This window comes from Falco cherrug, chromosome 8 (genome assembly GCF_023634085.1).
Source record: "Falco cherrug isolate bFalChe1 chromosome 8, bFalChe1.pri, whole genome shotgun sequence".
Lineage (NCBI taxonomy): Eukaryota > Metazoa > Chordata > Aves > Falconiformes > Falconidae > Falco > Falco cherrug.
In genome coordinates, this window is record NC_073704.1 from 47,548,191 (window position 1) to 47,567,023 (window position 18,833).

The 18,833-nt window shown below is 45.0% G+C and overlaps 1 protein-coding gene across 2 annotated transcripts in view; it reads right to left on the reverse strand.

Moving 5' to 3' along the window:
• Window positions 1-18,833, reverse strand: part of KCNIP1 (potassium voltage-gated channel interacting protein 1) — a 436,769-nt gene that overhangs the window by 256,774 nt on the left and 161,162 nt on the right. The gene's annotated exons all lie outside the window — the stretch shown is intronic.

An 18,833-nucleotide genomic window follows, 5' to 3' on the forward strand; every position in this document is an offset into this window, starting at 1 on the left:
TTTGCTGCTTCTCCAGTTGGGCGAGGGACAGCGAGAGGAGGGACGTGGTGCGGTACACACTGCACATCAAGCTAAGAAAGTCACGATTTTTAAGCATGCATCTCTGAATCTTCACAGTTTGAGATAACTGTGCTGCATCTTGAGCGTGGCACATAGAAAGGGAATAACCAAGAGCAGAGGAGGGCAGGGAGCTGTGCTCCGCCACCCCAGCAAGTCCTCACGGACTCGTCTCACCTCTGAGACTCCAGACAAGAAGAAGATGAGATTAAAGGAGATGTATCTGAAGGACACACAGAGGTGGTCGAGTTGAAGAGGAATGTTAACGTTCACACTTTTATGTTGCCTGTCATGCAGCTCCTAAGATCCTGTTCTCCTGCATACGATTACACATGGACAAGCTGGGAAACATCAGACCCTGCAGGAACCCACTGCAGCCGCTCCAGCCTGGGTACACGCGGCAACGCGCCTGCTGCTTCTTGAGCTATTTCAGCCAGCTCATACAAAGCCTTCGGTAACACCCCGAGTGCACAGCCCATCCCATGGACAGCTTTTTATCCTGTTCCTGCTTTCAGAGACCATCTCCTCTCCTCCTCAGGTGCTAATTATAGCAACAGATATAACTAAGTGGTTTGTTGATGCAATTTAACTGCTGAAAATAAGACACAGGAGCCATGCTCCACAGCCTACCAGTGATCCAAAGCTGAGGGATTTGGATTACAGGGAATCTTTTTTTTTTTTTTTTTGTACTAGCCTAAGGATGGGCTGTATAATGTGAGTTAATTTTTCCCTATATATTATAGCTATACTTAATCATCAAGTCATGGAAAACAGATTAGCGTGCAGAGGGAGCATAGGTCATTCCAGTGCCCAGGCAGTTGCTGATGCTGCAGAGCTCCTGCTGCCATCAGTCACTGTCCCCACCTGTCCCATCTCACATGGCTTGTGACAGTAATAGACCTCACGGTTTCCGAGACCCAAGCTCTCTCTTTACCAGGGTAATACAACAGCCCAGGCTACAGCGGTCACTGCCTGTCCAGAGAGTTCCTTGCTTCTGGTGTGTGAAACAAAGCACTAAGAATAATGGAGCAGGAATAGTAAGAATAAGCAAAATACCCATCAGAGGGATCACTTCCTTCTCTGGCTGAAATCAAGATCTCAGAGCAGCTTTACAACACGTAGTTCATCAGGGCCTGATCCAAAAGCCTGCCCTGACTGCCCTGGGTTGTGTCCTACCTGCTGGCATGCTTTTACAGCCTTGCTTAGCAGAAGGAAATTGTTTCCCTGCTTTTTCTTGGCGGAACTAGATGGACCTTTGGATTCTCTTTGCCATCTTGATAATGTTATCTGCTTTCCTTTTTTTTTTTTTTTTCCTTCTTTCTGCATTTTCCTTTTACACATTGATACCAAACAACTCTTCCCTTGACTAAGACTGGGGAACATACAGGAACAAAGTTGATATGAAAATTCATACCATTTTTTAATAGAAAAATCTTGCTTCTTCCTTAGAGCAATTTCACATGTATCCATAAAAAAATATTAGGCTGGCTTTGAATAGCACTTGTTTGTTGTACTTACTTACACGTACAAACACATATAAACCCTGGTGAGGCAGTCTTGACTGTGCCTAGCAAGATATTAATGTCATATCTAAAAAAAACCAACCTGTGGCCTCCTGACATTAGCTTGTACACTTGTGTTCACAGAGATGCTCTTCCTTCTCAATGAATTTTCAAGACCCCTTCTTCACTCTGGTCCTAACCCCTTACCATGTTCATTTAAGACAACGCCAATCGCTCCCAGCAGCGGCTTCCCGAGGCAGGTTAGCTCAGGGCATGGCCGTGAGGGAGCAAAAAGATGCATTTTGCCAAAGGTAAAAACCTCATTCCCTTATATTCTTTTTTTAGCTTGTCCCTGAAGCACAGAAAGCAGTGAAACAGTGAGGATAGCCCATCATGCAAAGTAAGAGCTGGGACTAGACCTTGGACTTCTTTTTAAGAGCTTAATAAAGCGAACCTTCATCTTTTGAGGGCTTAATGGCTTGAGTTCAGGCAAAATCTAATCTGCTTATTTGAAAGGATGAAAAGAGACTCAGAGATAGGACGTGTACTTCTGAGGTTGGGTAGCTGCAAGTTTTTCTCCGTATCACTCACTCCTATTCCTGCCATGCTTGATTAAAACAAAAAAAAGAAAAAGCTACAAACTAGGTCAAAGATTAAAAATATTTGTCACCACAAAGACTGTATTACAGACATAGAAGATTTCTGGATGAAGGCAATAAGTTTTTTTAAAAACAAAAAAAGGCCCTGGTTTTGACTTTATACATTTGTGAACTTAATTCAGTAATCTTTCTCTGTAAAAAATGGTGCTGTTTGTAAGCAGCACACAAGCAGCTTTCTGAGCTGTAGGCACAGTGGTCTCGCCAACCTGGGAGCTCACCTCACACCAGTAAGAGCAGGGTTGGTATTTACAGCCTCAGGCAATGCAGTTGCTTTGCTTAAGGTGAAACTATGGATGCATTGTAGTTTGGCAAGCAACAAGGGAAAATGCCTGCCCATACGTCCTGTCATTTGGGAGGCTTCCTTTGCAGCATGCTGATCACGGCGCTGCTACATACTTACATTTAGGAGTACTGAGTTGTAATCTGTTTAGGGAGGCAGTCTACAATTTCTATGAAAATTATTTATTAAGCTTAGGTGATGATTGCATTCGGCACAAACTGTACATGAAAACAACACAACGACTATAGGTACAATATCCCCACACATGCCTAAAAGTCCGTGGAGAAAGCTGACAGCTTTCAGTGGGTTTGCCCCTATGGCAATCCACAGCCCAGCTCTGCCAAAGCCTGCAGCAGCAGCAGGGCAGGGCACAGCCAGTACTGAAGGGCACAGCTCCTGTGGGGGCCAAGCAAGCAAAGAGCAGCGCTGGGAGCTGCGAGAGGAGACGTGGGTGTGGACAAAGAGGCAGGGCAGAAGCCCTGTCAGCATCCTCTTGCAAAAGATGGTTAGATACTAGACAAGTGCTAAATAGATTTTATTTAGTGGTTTAATGACTATTTTCTTTAATACAATTTGCCTGGGCAATGGCTAAACTTCCACAGGGCTAATGCAAGAAATCTACTGGAAAACCCATCCCCCAGAAACACGTGCCAGATGCTTTGGAAAAGCAGGCAGCACCACAGCACTCTGGTTTCCACCACAGGTCTTGGTGAACCGCGAGGTCCAGTTCAAAGCTTTCTCTGAGAAACACCAATCTGCGTTTCACACATGCATGCAGCACAGCTGCCTTCATGAGCTAGAAACTCACCGCTGACTTGACCCTGATTATCTACTGATACTGGATTTCATGACTCCAACACTTGGCTTTTAATGATATACTATTTGCTTGTCACTTGCCAAAACAGTGGCTCCCTCCCACTTCCCTACAATAAAACAATCCAAACTGTTGCTCTGACAATAGAGCTAATATTGACAATTAATTACTGAAAATATTTTAAGTTTTGCAGATCCGTCAGTGAAAGATGGCAACTAAAGATAAATTTACAATGTAAGATGTGAGTCTCAATAGATTAAATTCCTTGGAGAGCTGGTATCTACAGATATTTAAATCATTCTGTAATTCATATAGACATTGTACATGCAGAAGCTCTTTTAAAATAGCTGATATGATGATTTCTTCCTCATGCGGGAGAAAATGGATACGTCAGATTGAAACTGTATTCCTCTTCAACCCTGCACAGGCGCCAAGGCTGATGTTGCGTGATTTATCATCCCACACACTTGCTAAAACTCCTTCAGAAGCCAGTAGCAGTGTGTGCTCGGTTGGGCTGGCCACACTTCCTTTTTTCTTTAGGCTTTAGAGATGGAAAATTTCTTTTTGAGCAGTACCTTTCACGGAAAAAAGACATACAGGGTTCAAGAAGTTTTAATCAAGAATGAATTTGGATTCTCCTTCTACCCTCTTTAACACCAAGGAAGGAAGATATCAAAATATGTTTTGTATTTTACACCAAATACAGTATTAGCTGTAATAAAAACCAAGTCATCCCCAAAGTTTCATCATATTTTTTAAAGTTTCCCACACTTTTTGGTACATTTTTGTGATCTGTATTAATAGTTCAAAAGGACAAAACCCTGACCTACTTCTGCCTGCCACTTTTGCACAGAAGGACATGTCGTATTTGGCTTTAAAGGAACTTACGGATGCTGCTAGAGGGGAAGCTCTTAAGCAAAACACATTTCTGTGCAGAGAACAAGGACCACACCATTAGCTGTTACACAATCCTACGAGTCTCTTCCTTGCTTTTCAACCACAGCTGTTGCAACATTCCTCAAAAACCAGATACATGGGGACCCACCCACACTGCTCGAGCAAGAGAGGGTTCCGACTGCTTGAAATGTAAATACATTTCTAAGCTGGATGGTAAATAACGACCCTCTGTTTCCTATGTATGGGTAAGTGACAGTGGTGGTATATGGCAGTTCAGCCTGGCACCAGGGAATGAGGCACTGCTTTTCAGGGCAGGTGCCCCGAGCCCAGGAGAGCCCTCGGTGGGTGCTGAGCAGCCCTGTGCAGTGGGGTGCGGGAGGGAGCAGCAGGAGGACAGCCTGCATGGGCAGGGGCTGAGCCACCCCCTGCACTGCGCGCCCGCTTGCAGGGAGGTAGCAAGAGAAAATCCCTTCCCAGCCTTCCAGAAAGACTTGGAGGAAGCTGCAGACTGAGACTTTGCTTCCAATTCCTTCAAGTAGGTTATTGCCACCAAGCAGAGCAAAAGCCTTTAAATTAACCTGTACTTCAGTCTTCTCTCTGCCCACCTGCAACACCGAAATGCACAACTCCAAAATAAATGGGAAGGGACTCGCTGAAGAGAGCTGCATCGGCAGCAGAACAGCCCCAAACTTCCCAGGCTGAATCAAGCTCAACAAGACTTGGTAAGTTCCTGCGCAATTAGCTTGTGCCTTCAAACTCTTCTGGGCTCAGAGGACACTGTAAAATGCAGGCTAACTTTTTCCCTATGCTTGCTGAAGTTTAAAAGCTGAGACTCAGGGAAAACAAAACACATGCCAGCTTGAGATGTTCAACCTGAAAAACATTCATATATTCCAGCTGAGAAGCAAGGAGATTTGGAGGCCTGGATTTTAAAAATCTGCATGTCTACTTTATGTAGGTGTTAAAGGGTGACAAGAGTGCTGCAAAAATAAAGCTATCCAACTTATTTAGAGTGTTCCCCTATACTGCCATGTGTCAGCAGGTTTAGCACCCAAGAGTGTTCACCAATAAATCCCTTCTGTAATGTGGTGTCAACAGCAAACTGCATTACAGTGAACATCAACAGAAAACAGTAACACAAGTGATTTTCCTCACATCTGTGAGCAGTTTCACTCTATAATCTCTCCTTTCCTACTGCAGTCCAATAAACATCTCTAAGATGGAAGCAGAAGGCAGGTGAAAGCTCATCTCTGGATTTGAGACTGAACTCATTTACAGGAATTCAAAGTCTCAACTGTTGTTCCTGTAAATTCTCTTTAATTCTGCAAATATCTTGCTTATACTTTAGGTTCTCTGCTTCAAAGCTGCAGAAGCCTGCAGAGACCCCAGGCATGTGCACTCGGCTGCATGCTCCAGGAGCGCGTGTCCCAGAAATGCATATGCATGAAAAAAAGAACCAAACAGCAGGGAAAAATGTTTTGCTCAATTTTCTGGAATGCCTACAATGAAAACAGAGGAGAAAAAGAGACAATTTTGGCAGCTTCTCCACATTTATGTGGACCATGAAATGCAAATCAGTTTGAGGCTCTCTTACTAGTACAAGACATATTTTGTTAACAAATGCGTTGTTTTCTGGGAGCCAAAACTAGAAACCACCTTAATATTAACTTTGCTAGAATTTCTTTAGGTCGTACTCTGCTGCCTTTTCCAGCACAGACACTAACACCTTCATCTCTCTCTGAGCTGTTCTCTCTCCGCTGCAGGTTCTTTCACACCACCTTTCACAGCAGCAAACAGGTTAAAATCCCAAATACTACTTACTTAAAGACCAGACTCAGAATATCAGGGAACGGGAGGAAAATAAAAAAAAGTACATTAGTTCACCCTGTCACTTTGCTTGAGGTAACTTCAACTTGACTAAGGGTACCTGGATCGGCATAAGAACACAATTCAACATGCACAGAGAAATTAAAACATACAGATCTGAGTAGTTACTGCTGAGTTCTGTTCCCTCTACAATGTTTTATGGTAAATGCCACAGAGAGAGCTGAGGAAGGTGATGCTGATTTCCATGCACACAGTGCCCAGCATGACTCTGCAGGTTCCCCGCTTTCTCTGTCCATTCCTGCACCAGGCAAAGGACGCACGCAAACGTTCCCACTTGTTGATGACCACAAACATTCTTACTGGTATCTTACATCTGACATCCACAACTATTCCTGATCTCAAACATCACTGCAAGAAATCCCTTCTCCTGTGCAAGAGGCACCTTCTCCAGCTATTCAGCACGCTCTGGGAGCCTCTCTCACCCACCCTTCAGGACATCTCACTTGTCCCTCCAGGTCTGGTACAGAGAAGCACAGGACCTTGCCACACCTGACAGGTAGGATGGGAGGTGACTGATCTGTTTCACTGCAGTGGTGCTGCAACCTGCCAGTATTACAAGAGCCACCACACTGTACTGAGTTCTGTCAGCCGCAAAGGGCAAAATTCCTGTTCCCTTCTGTCCACATGTCCAGTAAAGAGAAATCCTAAACCCAAGAGGTACAGAGGCAGTGATCTTGTCTGAACTGTTGGAAAGGGTCAGAACTCCCATCACGGGATGGGGAACAAACATTTCCCTGCCCACGTTGGGAAAAGACCTATCCATGTAGCTATCTCAGCATCATGTAAGCCTGTCCACAGCACTGACAGCCTCTTGAAGTGCAGCCCTGAAACTAACAGCAACATCAGATCTCCTTTAGCTGCTTACAGAAAAGCAAAGCAGGTGGTGACACTACAGAAGACAGTGACTCCGGGACAGGGTCTTCAAAAGCAGCCTTTGTTGTTGCAGCCATCCTGTTGCTGCCACGTAACATCAGTGACGACTAATTGACTGAAAACAGGAATGTTGCTCCACAGAGAAAAGCTTCTGCAGGTGAATGCTGTGTCAGACTAGCTGCTTAATGACATCCTTGCCCTTTGCCACTGGCAACAGCTGCAGTGAGCTCCTGAGCCAAATGCCCTGTCTGCAGCAATTCCACATGCACAACGCCTGCCTGGTGTGGTCTCTGTGCTGCCTGACACTGGGAAACAGCACTCACACCGTGAGTAACGATGCCTTAGCTTTGACCTCCCACTCCTAAATCTCAACGTTGTTGGGAGCCATCTCATAATGCTTAACAAAATACAATAAAACTAAATCACAGAAAGCAGGCAAGTGACAAGCAATTAGCTTAGGCAAAACTCTACAGCTGTAAGAGTTATCATGCAAAAAAGGACAGCAGGCTGGCGAGGATGACCAAGGGCACCGACACTCTGCGGCTGGGCAGCATCACACTCCCAAACCACACACCAGCAAGTTTAGAGCAGCGGGTGCTGTGGAAACACAGACCCAGCACCTTGCCCCAGGTTGCAGGGGAAGCACAGATGGAAAGGGATCTCCCGCAGCACTGTGCCCACCTCATCCTGCCTCAGGAGTTTAATTTATAGGGAAATGAAGCTCTTTAAACAGATTGCTTTACGATCATGGCTAACAGGACAGAAACACACCCATTAAGTAAATGATTTGTGCAGGCTTCTGCAGGGAAGCACCTCTTCACAGAAACACAGGGAGATGATCAAAGGCTCGCTCCTCGCTTTTTGTTCTTTCAGGAGTTCAGTAGTTTGAAGTGTTCTTGCTGATAGAAAACATGACCAGATACGCACGTGCCTCTAGTATTTTCTTATATTTGTTTAGCTATCTGAACACACACAATTCATGCATATTGACTGAAAGACTGACCATAAATGATAACCAGCATTTTAGGACACTGGTCCCCAAGCAGGGACATGTCCCTCAGAAACGCCAGCTGCAACACCGAAGCAGAGAGGCAAAGCTGCACCTGTGCTTCCCAGCTCTGCCCGCGCCTGTTAGCCTGGCCTCAGCGCCAGCACTGCTGCAGCCCAAGCAGAAAGCAAGGCAAAAGCAGCAGCCTAGTGGGGTGAAGGGGCAGGGGGGCAAGAAATGGGGGAGGCTTTGTGTTTTCTGAGTGATCCGAGCCTGATGTATCAGAGTCGGTGTGGGGATCTACACCCCAGCAACTTCTTCCAACTGTTTTTCTGGTTTTGATCGGGGTGGAGGTTAGGAACATTTACCAGCTAATTACTATCAATAATTTCCAGACAACAGCTCTAAAGGGAGACAGTTTTGCTAAAAACCAACGATGCAAAGAGATGCGACAAAATTAATTCTAAGTCAGAGTGTTTCCTAAGTTTCCAAAACTTCTCACAAACTCTGTGGAGTAAAGGAAATTTTCAGGTTTGGACCAAAATTTCAGTCTAACAACTAATTTGCTTTGTAGGTTTTACAAACCAGTGGTACACACAACACAGGGGTGCATTTACTGCAACAGATACAGCCCCACATTTAACTTACACCTCATTCACCTAGATCAGAGTTGGGCTGCAGATGACATTCACAATGGCACATTGCCGTGCTCTCTCTGGCACGTTGCTGAACCACCAGCGCCCAAGGAAAGTACAGAGTGCTCTGATTTCCTGCACCACATGAACTTCTGAACTGTAAGTACTTTACCTTCATCAGCTGTCAGGACAGAGGAAAAAGAAAAGGCAGCATCAGCTAAAAAATATGCAAATGTAGCCATGTAAAGTGCTATAGCTGATGGCATTGCCCAGAAAATGCCTGATGAGAAAATTTCCTTTGTTTGACAGCAGACTTTCCTGGAGGGCTACGGTGAACCACATGCAGCCCTGTGCTCCATCACAGAGGTGATTAGAAATGATAGGGCAGCAGCTCAGCTGTAATGTCCTCAACTCCTGCCAAGCAGGGGATGCTGAACTTTTATTGTAAATAGCCCCTTTTGATGCCTTAAAGCCCTGGAAATAGGAGGCACTTTCCTAGAAGATCAGTCTGCAGTTGGCTTTCCATCCTAGCACCAAACCTGCTCTGTGTGCAAGTCCGGTTGCTGCCTACACAAACAGGAATGGACCTTGTGGCGCCAGTTTCCTTTGCAGAACTGCACATACTTGCCTTTGTCAACCGTTCAGCATATACAAATGCCTACCCAGGCAGGATTTTCCTCATGCCCGAATGCAGTTCTTTGTCTAGTTGCCAGCTGCATGGCTAATTCTGTATGCACAGGACCACAAACTAGACCTTCTGGCAATCCACGTTAAAATATTAGATAAAAGCAAACACCGTGTTACAGGGATACAGATCCACACAAGGACAGGCTTTCAATTCCTGGGGCACTGGTATCACAGTTTGGTGTCACACCTGACTCTCCCAGCAAAGCATGTAAACTAGTGTGCCAATTCAATTACACTAGCTTATTAGGATTAGCAGACAGCAATCCTCCTTGCACTGACACAAAAGTTTTCTGCTTCCCATTTTTTCTTTTCATGTGCTGCTCCCAGTTTAGGTGGCAATGCGCAAGTCCCTTGAGCTGTGAGGATTCAGCGTGCAAAGGGGTGCTGATGCTTCCTGCTGCATCACAGGCTTCACCTGCATGGGATGAAACAGTTTCCTTAAGGGAAATTGTCCTTACCTACAGATGCTGTGCTGGCTTCTGACATTTTGCAGCTGGGGAGCTAACGGCATTATCCTTCACAGGGCTGCGTGCGTACCCTACAGACAGCAAGCCTCTGCTCGTGCAGTCTGACGTGCTGAACCAGGGGCCCTGCCTGAGGTCTCACATGATAACCAGAGATCTGTGGGGCTGATGTGTTGTATCGCTCACTAGAAAAAAGCAACCGCAGCTGGGGAAAACGTACCTGGGAAAATATACCTGGGAGCTCGGCCCTGAGCTGCAGGCAGGCAAAGTTAGAATTGTTGTCAAAACATTTGCACTCTGCTTCTGAAACTGCGCTCTACAAACTGTCTAAATCTTGTGAATATGGCTTGTTTCATCCATGTTTTTCCTGCATAGAATTTTGACAGGCAGAAACATTTATTTTGTCAGAGCACTAAAAGTCCCTGATGTTCAGCACTGATCTCTGGCATGCTGAAATTCGGCTCCCCCCTTCTGAGGTGACACCCTCCCTTTGCACCAAGGACCCTTCAGCAGAAGGATGCAGGCGTCTCTCACGTTTCCTAGAAACCTGCCTCCAGCAGCACAACGTGTATCCTCACAATCATGTTCTCCATTAGCTGTTCTCAGCCACAATATAAAACGTCCTGTGCCTACCCGTTGGCTTTCAGAGACCGTAGCTGTGGCCGTCTGGAAATTCTGGGCATTTCCAACTAGCCACCCACAGAATGGGCTTAGGGGGAGGGGGGAGTTCGTGGAGCAAGAGAAAAGCAAACGCTCTGTGTGTGTGTGTGTGTGTGTGAAGAGCTGTGGTTGTTAAATATGTCAAGAAAGTAATGTTTGGATTGAGGAAAGCCAAACAGATGTAGCAGAGCTCTGCCAGGAAAGGACGGCTCTGTCACCCAGTTCATGTCTTCCTTAAAGCTTTCCCACACAACAGCTGGGCTGGGCCCACTCCCCTCCTGCCTGGCCAGCATCTCCTGCAGCCCACCCCCAGGTCCCAGCTCACCCCCAGGGCAGCCCTGCTGTCCTGCACCTGTCAGCTGGCACATGGTCCTTCCCTGCCTCCCCGCTTACTGCCTATGGACTTTGCATCATTTCTGCTGTGGTTCATTCAAACTCTCCAGACTACCACCCCCCACCCCCACCCCCCCATCCCAAGCAGTGCTGGTATGAGTCACATCCCCATTTTCATGAATGCAGTTAGAAATCAGCTGGCCACTATCTGTATCCTTTGCAGTCCAGACCAAAGACATCACCCCACAAACACAAATTGGAGATATGTGGGAAAAGCTTCCTTCATTTTTGACTCACCTATTTTGAAAACATGGATACAGTGTAGACTTTAAATAATTTTCTGATTTGGAAAGTACAATCCATCTTACAGTTACTCCCCTTCCCTCTGGCATCTCAGAACAAAAAAAAAGGTGAAAAATTAAATACCTTGCTTGGAAGCCTAAATATATTTGGGTTAGAAATGCTGCTGGGGTCCCATATAGCTCTAACCTGCACTTCCCAGTTGGGTAAGTCCCCTGCCATGCATTTTGGTACCTTACTGCTGGGAACAATATAGGGTGCCTAGAGCATCCTGCATCTGCTGGGAAACACCTCTCAGAGACTGCAGAAGTTTCCCGCCTTACAAAGAGCCATGGTGTGAGCGGTGGCAGGACTCCAAGACCCTGAGCAGGTACCCAAACCTTCTGCGCCACTGTGCCGTTATATGTTCTCCAGCTAATGATTTTGAATAAGAAACACAGCACTTGACAAATACCCAAGTCTGTCCCCCACCTCAATGGAGAAAGTACTTTAGCATTCACAATTCTCTATTCGTATCTAAAACTACAATAAAATTACAAGCCAATAAAGTGTTTGGAAATTTTTGGTGAATAAGCATAATTAATGTCAATTTTGATTAATGAAACACTTCATCTAAAAAACGCCATCATTTAATTTTGGAAAATTTGTAAAGCTTCAGAGTTTTTAATAAAGCTTAAAATAATACCAAAATAAACATTTTGACTGTAGTTTTATAAGTGGAAATATGAATTTTTTATTTTTCCCCTCACATTTGACTGAAATCATCATGGGTTTATAACTTGCTTTGACTGACCTTGGTCTGCTTTTTTATAGATGAGTTTTTCCTCAAAAAAGGTATAAAACCTTAACTGACTCCTGTTTATGCATTTGGTGACATTAACAACCGTAAAGCTGGGAATTGGCCAAAACCTCTGCTAAGTATTAAGTTCCAAGCTTTTCACTTCTACAGTATTGCAACTTCCAGTTGCAAAAATCCCAGTGCTTCCTAATGTCCATTCCAAACATCAAATATCCAGTAATTCACACTGGAAGAGCCGATGATGATAAAGATTGGAAGACTATCAAGGGTGGAAGTTAAAAGTTGGAAAGTATTTTCTCTTTTACCCTTTTGGATTATTGTGTAACAAAAAGAAGCTTCAAAGCACTGCAACCTGCTGGCACACAAAGCTAAAGTCTAATCGCCTCTTTTGTGGTGGGATTTCATAGGTCTGTGTGGATGTGCTGCACTCCGAGTGGCAGTAAATAAGCACACATACATGGTAATGCAGCATAACATATAACGCACTATATAATGTACTTTCCTCCATCCATTTTTCTTTATTCCAAACCTCCAAGTTGGGTCTGACTACAGCATTTCAGGCAGGCACTGTATGCCTGTGGGAAGCGATCAAGGACACCCATCACTTAATTCAATCAGTGCTATCCACTCTTCAGACCAGGTATTTGAGATCCCTCTACCTCATTTCCAGGAGTTGAATTCATAGGGAAGCAAGTGGGAAACAAAGCAAGAGACAAGGGAAGAAATTTAGTGCTGACAACTGCTTGGGAGCTACAGAAATGTGGCTGGAGGATGGGGGAGTGGGAAATGGAAGCAGTCATAGGTTCGTCAAGTCCTACCCACCTCTAAGCAAACCCTACACCTGCGTGAGCACTGGCACAGGGCTGCTGAGGACACCGGGAAGCAGAGTGCAAACAGCTCCTGCCCCTCTGTGCCACCCATTGCAGGCACATCCCAGCCAAGCAGCCTCCCACACACCTCTGTGCACTTCACGTGGAGTGGCATTTTCTGATGAACACTTACTGGTCACCACAGTTTTTCCAAATTGCTTCTGATGGAGTGCTTATATCAAACAGTTTTGTTGCTGAGTGTTGTTCTGTATACCAGTTACAAAGCCAATTCCCTGGAAAAAAACACCTGTCAAACTCTCACTTTTCAGTGCAGGCAGCCGACCACGTACCTGACCTGCCAGACTGTATCAGATGATGATCAGAAAAGACTAGAGAGAGAAAATGAGATGTCAGTGCTGTGCATTGGCTCTTGGGCAGGAAAAACCAAACCAGCCATTGCTTTCAGTCACTCCAGCACCTGCCTGCTCAGGTCTCCAACCAGGGAGAAGGATGCTCTCCTTGCTCTAGAAGAAAAATGTGCCAGGAACTGAGATCTCTCTGTTAACCAAATACCCAGGACACAGGGCTGTATGGTCCGTGTCTTTAGGACATGCACGTTCGTTCACAACAGTGGCAAGCTGTCAGGTTTCTTTGAGGAGCAGAAGCAAAAGAAGGGCAACTTTCAAAGCTTTTCTTTCTGTCAAACCTGAAGAGATTTTTGAGGAATAAAGGCAAGTCTGTCAATCCTCCTGGGTGAATTTCAAAGGCCCATCAAGAATAAAGCTGCTGTAAACAGCTTGCAGAGCGTTGTTTTGTAATGGTATGTACTGGTCAAAGTAAATACAAGGGCAGCTCCCCTGCCCAAACCTATAGTTCTCCATTCTGCAGCGGTAGGTCTAGGGCTGAGAAGGACTGATTCCTTGAAATGCTGTTGAACCACTTTTTCTCCTTTTGGTCAGAAAAGCAGATTGTTCTAGTGCAAAGAACTGAAAGGGCACAGCCATGAGCAGCAATCTTAGGAGCTCAGGTCAGTCAGATGTTCTTACAAAGACTGACAAGTCAAGCAATGTTGAGCGGTTTCCTGCTAAGTAAAACATCTGGAAAACAGTGGTCAGTCACAAAATCTGATGCTTACGGACAATAAGCCATTTCAAAGCAAACTTTCCTTCAAAACAAAGTCTAGAAACTGGTCGCTACAGAAGTGGCACAACTGACATTTTAAGCAAAGTGAATTCCTGCTGTTAGCTCTTGCAAAATTAAACAGCTGTGTCAGGCTCCTCTCAACAGTTTAGGCTTGGGTGGTCTTGGATCAAAACACAGTTTCTTACATTCAAAAGACTCAGATTCCCAAGCGAAAGTGGTACTGCTTTCTGTTGGTGCTGTCAGAGTAAAAGCTAGAGCCTGCAGATACAAGATTCAGGTATTGAGAAATATTTGAGTTACATTTCACTTTTGCTGGTGTGTGTATAGAGAGAAAAGAAAGAACAAACATAGCTAATCCCTTACTTCTCAGTTTTCCTTTTCTACTGTAACTGAATTTGCCCACAAATGGCAGGGTAACCATCCCCACTCCACACTACTGCAGAGGTACAGAAAGCAGTCAAAACAAGAAATTCCACCTGCTTTAGCAATCTGCTAATCCAAACGTTTCCATGACAAATATGGAAATGTCTGATTCTAGCCACAAATTTGGTCATGAGTGGCTGCAGAACGTAAAATTTCTATTTCTACAGCTAGTTGAAACCAGAGAGGCATCTGTGTGTACATTATCTGCTGTGCTGACCCCTCTGCCTTTTAATGTTGTTGTGGTTTTGCATATTTCTTTCCCCTAACTCATTTATAATTTTATTGCTTATGTTTGCTGGAAGATATACAAGCATCTTGAAATTTTCAAGTCCATTTTAATCTTGTACCTAAGCACTAACTGCTAACATACTAAGGGAGGACCGAGAACTCCTCACAGCTTTGTTGGTGTTCAGTCCATACTGAACTCTCCGAGTTTCTTCCTGTTCCCAGTATCTCCAAGTCCTTACATCTTTAGGGTTTTTAATGTGATGGTAATCCCAGAGCCAGAGGGTGGATGAGGTTGGAAGGGACCTCGTATCTTTGTTTTACCCAGTCCCTTCTTCAAGGTGGGGTTAACTACAGCAGGTTGCTCATGACTGTCCGGTTGGGTTCTGAATATCTCCAAGGAGAGAGACTCTGCAGTCCTTCTACGCAGCCTGTTCCAGTGTTCAGTCACTCTCACAGTAATTTTTTTTTCTTATATTTAACTGGATTTCTCGTATTTCACTTTGTGCCCATCGCCCCTTGTCCTATCACTGGGCACCACTGAGGAAAGCCTGGCTCCATCACCTCTGCTCCCCCCCATCAGGTATTTCTACACTCTGATAAGATCCCCCTGAGCCTTCTCTGCTGCCGGCTGGACAGTCCCAGCTCTCTCAGCCTCTCCCCTGTATTTCAGATGCTCCAATCCCTTAATATTCCTTGTGACCCCTCAGTGGACTCAGTGCAGTAAGTGCCCATATCTCCATCTAGGAAGCCCAGCACCAGCCATGGACTGTGGATGTCTCACCAGTGCTGGGCAGAGGAGAAGCATCACCTCCCTCAGCCTGCTGGAGATGCTCTGCCCAGTGCAGCCCAGCCTTCGCTGGGAGGACACGTTTCTGGCTTATGGCCAGCTTGTCCCCCAGGACCTCAGCCAGGCTCCACCAGGACCCCAGGAATTCTGCCCAGCTTTGCTGGTCTGAGATACAAGCGAAGCGAACATGGTAGAAAGAGGTATTATTTGTTACTAGGCTAACTCAGAATGCTGGAAAAGGCAGACAAGAAGAATCCCAACAGTGAATGAAGTTAAAATGCCATCAATTGAGGAGATCAGAGGAAATAATTTCTAATGAAATGTACAAATAATCTGTAGAACTGCCCCGAGCCACTACCGAAGCAAACAGTACAAATCACATAGACTACCCAGGGACACTCCAGCGAACAGGGAAAGCTTCTGCAGCTTTACTGATTGGGTTGCAAATCTAAGAAGCAGAAATCTTTATCCCGCAGGACAGGGTGCGTGGCTCAAAACCTGCCTAGATGAAACGTCCAATTATACTGAATCAAGTTTTCACATTCAAGCCAAATGAATGATCTCCTCCTCTGCAAAGCCACGACACCATCTGCTCGCAGGGACGAGGCCTTGCACGCACCGGACCCCTGCCTCAGCTTTAAGGCAATGGCTGTCCTACTCCTGTGCCTTTATTGATTCAGGCTCCCCATTTTCATTAAAACAAGGAATGAAATCTTGTACTCTTGAACAGTGGTACAAGTTAATCTCCAGCATTTCTACTCACAGCTGGACTACCTGAACTGGCCACCAGTCCCACTGCCAGCATCCTGGGCCCAGCCATGAGCGGGGCCGTGAGGGGGAGCAGTGCAGGTGGAGACGTGTCCTGCACTGAAGCTGGGAGGGTTCAGCACCAGCCACTGGAGCCCACTCTGCCAGGAGCCAGCACGTGCTTACTGATATTAACCAACCTCTGGAAACTACTCACTTAGATGTGACCTTTATATTTTACCTATTCTTAAAACAATACGTATGCATGGTTTTTGCTTTTCATTTATTACCCCAAAAGTACATAGCTTCAGATACCTGTGCGAGCTGCTTAGCTAGGAAAGGTTATACAAATCATCTTCAAACTACTTGGAAGAGTACATATTTACCAGGATGACAGTGTATTTGCACAGGTGTGTATCTAGCCCTGTTGTAACTATTTCTTCAAGCCCTTGTTTTATTTTAGCAGCAGTGTTTAACTCCTATATAAATCCTGAAGTAGTCAAACAAACACAGAGATAAATATAATTAATAAATAAGATAACAGTAGGTGAGAATCTAATAACAAAATAGATAATAAACACTTTAATAAAAGGTAGACACAGCAATATCAAACAGAGCAGTTACACCCAGGCATCGTTACCGAGGTGCCCTCTGGCAGAGAAGGCAACCCCCCAGGCATGCAGCCAGCACTGGGACGAGCCACCCCTCTGCCCAGAGCTTGTGCAAGCACACAACGAGTGCCGCGGCCACTTTTGGGCTCCCTGGTACAAGACAGAAATGGATCCACTAGTGCATGGTCAAGTGGAGGCCACCAGGATGGTTGGGGGCTGGAGGAGGTACTGAGGGAACAGGTGGGCAACAGTAAGGGATCCATCAGGCAGTGGTGATTGACCTCTACTAACTATTGAGCTCACAGACCAAGAACACTTTCTGATTGTATTCAAGCCCAGCACACTTCAGTGTTTCATTTCTGACAAGGTAAAGTGCTCCCAGTCTGCGTGATACGCACCGAGCAGCCCAGAGGCACATGCAGCAAATGCCCCTGCCACTCCCGGAGATCTGGGGCATCCTCTGAGCATAGGTCTAGAAGAGCATCTGCAATTGGCTGAGGACTGCTGAAATCAGCAGTGTTGTTCTGTAATGCTCTTCCCTGCCAGGTAAATAGTGACTAAAAGGTGTGAAATTCTGTGCTGGTTTGAAAATAGCCAAGAAAAATCAAAGGGATTTCTTCCAACTTGCTCTCTCAGCTGTGTGCCCTACTAACCAGCAATACCACATGGGTAACACATCCGAGCCAAGAGAAGATAACTCTGGGAACACAACTTTTGATAAAATATAGCTGAACAACCACTGCCAGGAGGCATCAGCAAGATTGAATCCCACTGTAAATATTCAAATATGTGACCAGATGCTGGATTTTTAGTGCTCATGAACTCCAACAAAAAGCAATTTTGTCCATCCACTAGAGAGATGAGCCAATTGCAAGACAACAAAGTAGCAGAGAACAGATACACTCAGCCAAAAATTTTCTGCGCTTAATGGACATCAGATCCAGCTCCCAGGTTTCTGGCAGGTGGATAAGACACCCCTCGGTGCCACAGCAGCCAGCATGCCCAGCGCGCCGTGTTCAGCTCGTGGGTACCTAAACACGACCCTCACAGCTTCAGGTGTGACTCAGTGCTTAGGCAATTACACAGTTATGCTTGCATTATAAATAGTATCATACACATCCCAGACGATTGTACAATTATGGCTGCATTATGATAGCAGAGAAATGTGAACTGTAAACCATGTATAGACACTGCAATGTGAAATTTTACCCTACCTTAACTCTCTTGTACCAGGAACATGGAATTTTACACTTGCTCACAAACTTGCCACTTCAAATCCCCTGCACATCCCTTTCTCATTTCTCTTTAGAATGATTGCTTCATGCTTAATATTTCCTAAGATGATTTTTAATTTAAATTGCTAGAAACCCCATACCAACTTGCAATTAAAAAGTATATATACGCACTGAGCAACAGATCCAGTGGAAATAGAGACCTACCCTAGAAATACAGAGACACTGTTAAATGCAGAGATTCTGACAGGGAATACTTCAAACAGCAGAAAGACTTGCCTAAGTTATAGAGTCTTTTTTGTTTGTTTGTTTGTTTGTTTTGTTTTCTAAGCAATACTCATTCTGTATGGTATGGATATGTCCCTGACAGAGCTTTCAACTTTCTGCTCAGCAGCACCCAGGAATTTTGGAATTAACCCTGAAAGAAACTGAGCAAAGCTCAAGCAAACACTACACAAACCAGACCTCCTGAAAAATCAGCATTTCACACCCAATATTTATGGATTTAAGGATTAAAACCATGGAGACTGCTGCTTACTTCTAATTTTTCAAGAGCTTCTCCTCCTTTCCTTTATGAAAACATACTGATTTTTCCCCCCTCTTGATAATCTTTATAAAACACACATTATTAGTACTGCACACTTGGTGTTGGATTACTGAGTATGCAACACTGACTCTAACAATACTTTCTGAGAAAGAAATCACAAGGCATTGGGAAGAATTTGCTATGTATCTACATTTTATTCCCTCCTCAAAGGGTTTATAAAGCATGGGATTTGGAAATTACAGGTCTTTTCTGCAAGTGCTTTGCATATAGAGCCACTTACTTTCTCCTCGTCATACATGCCTGTATGAAGGATTACAATATTTAGATGCTTTTCACCCCCCAAGCCCCTCCACAGCAATTTCCTCATGCCCACACGTTTCCTCCACCACCACGCATCCCACTCTCCTCTTCAAATTACACCTCACATAAACATTGCTGGGTTACTTGCAAGTGGCACATGTTCATTTTCTC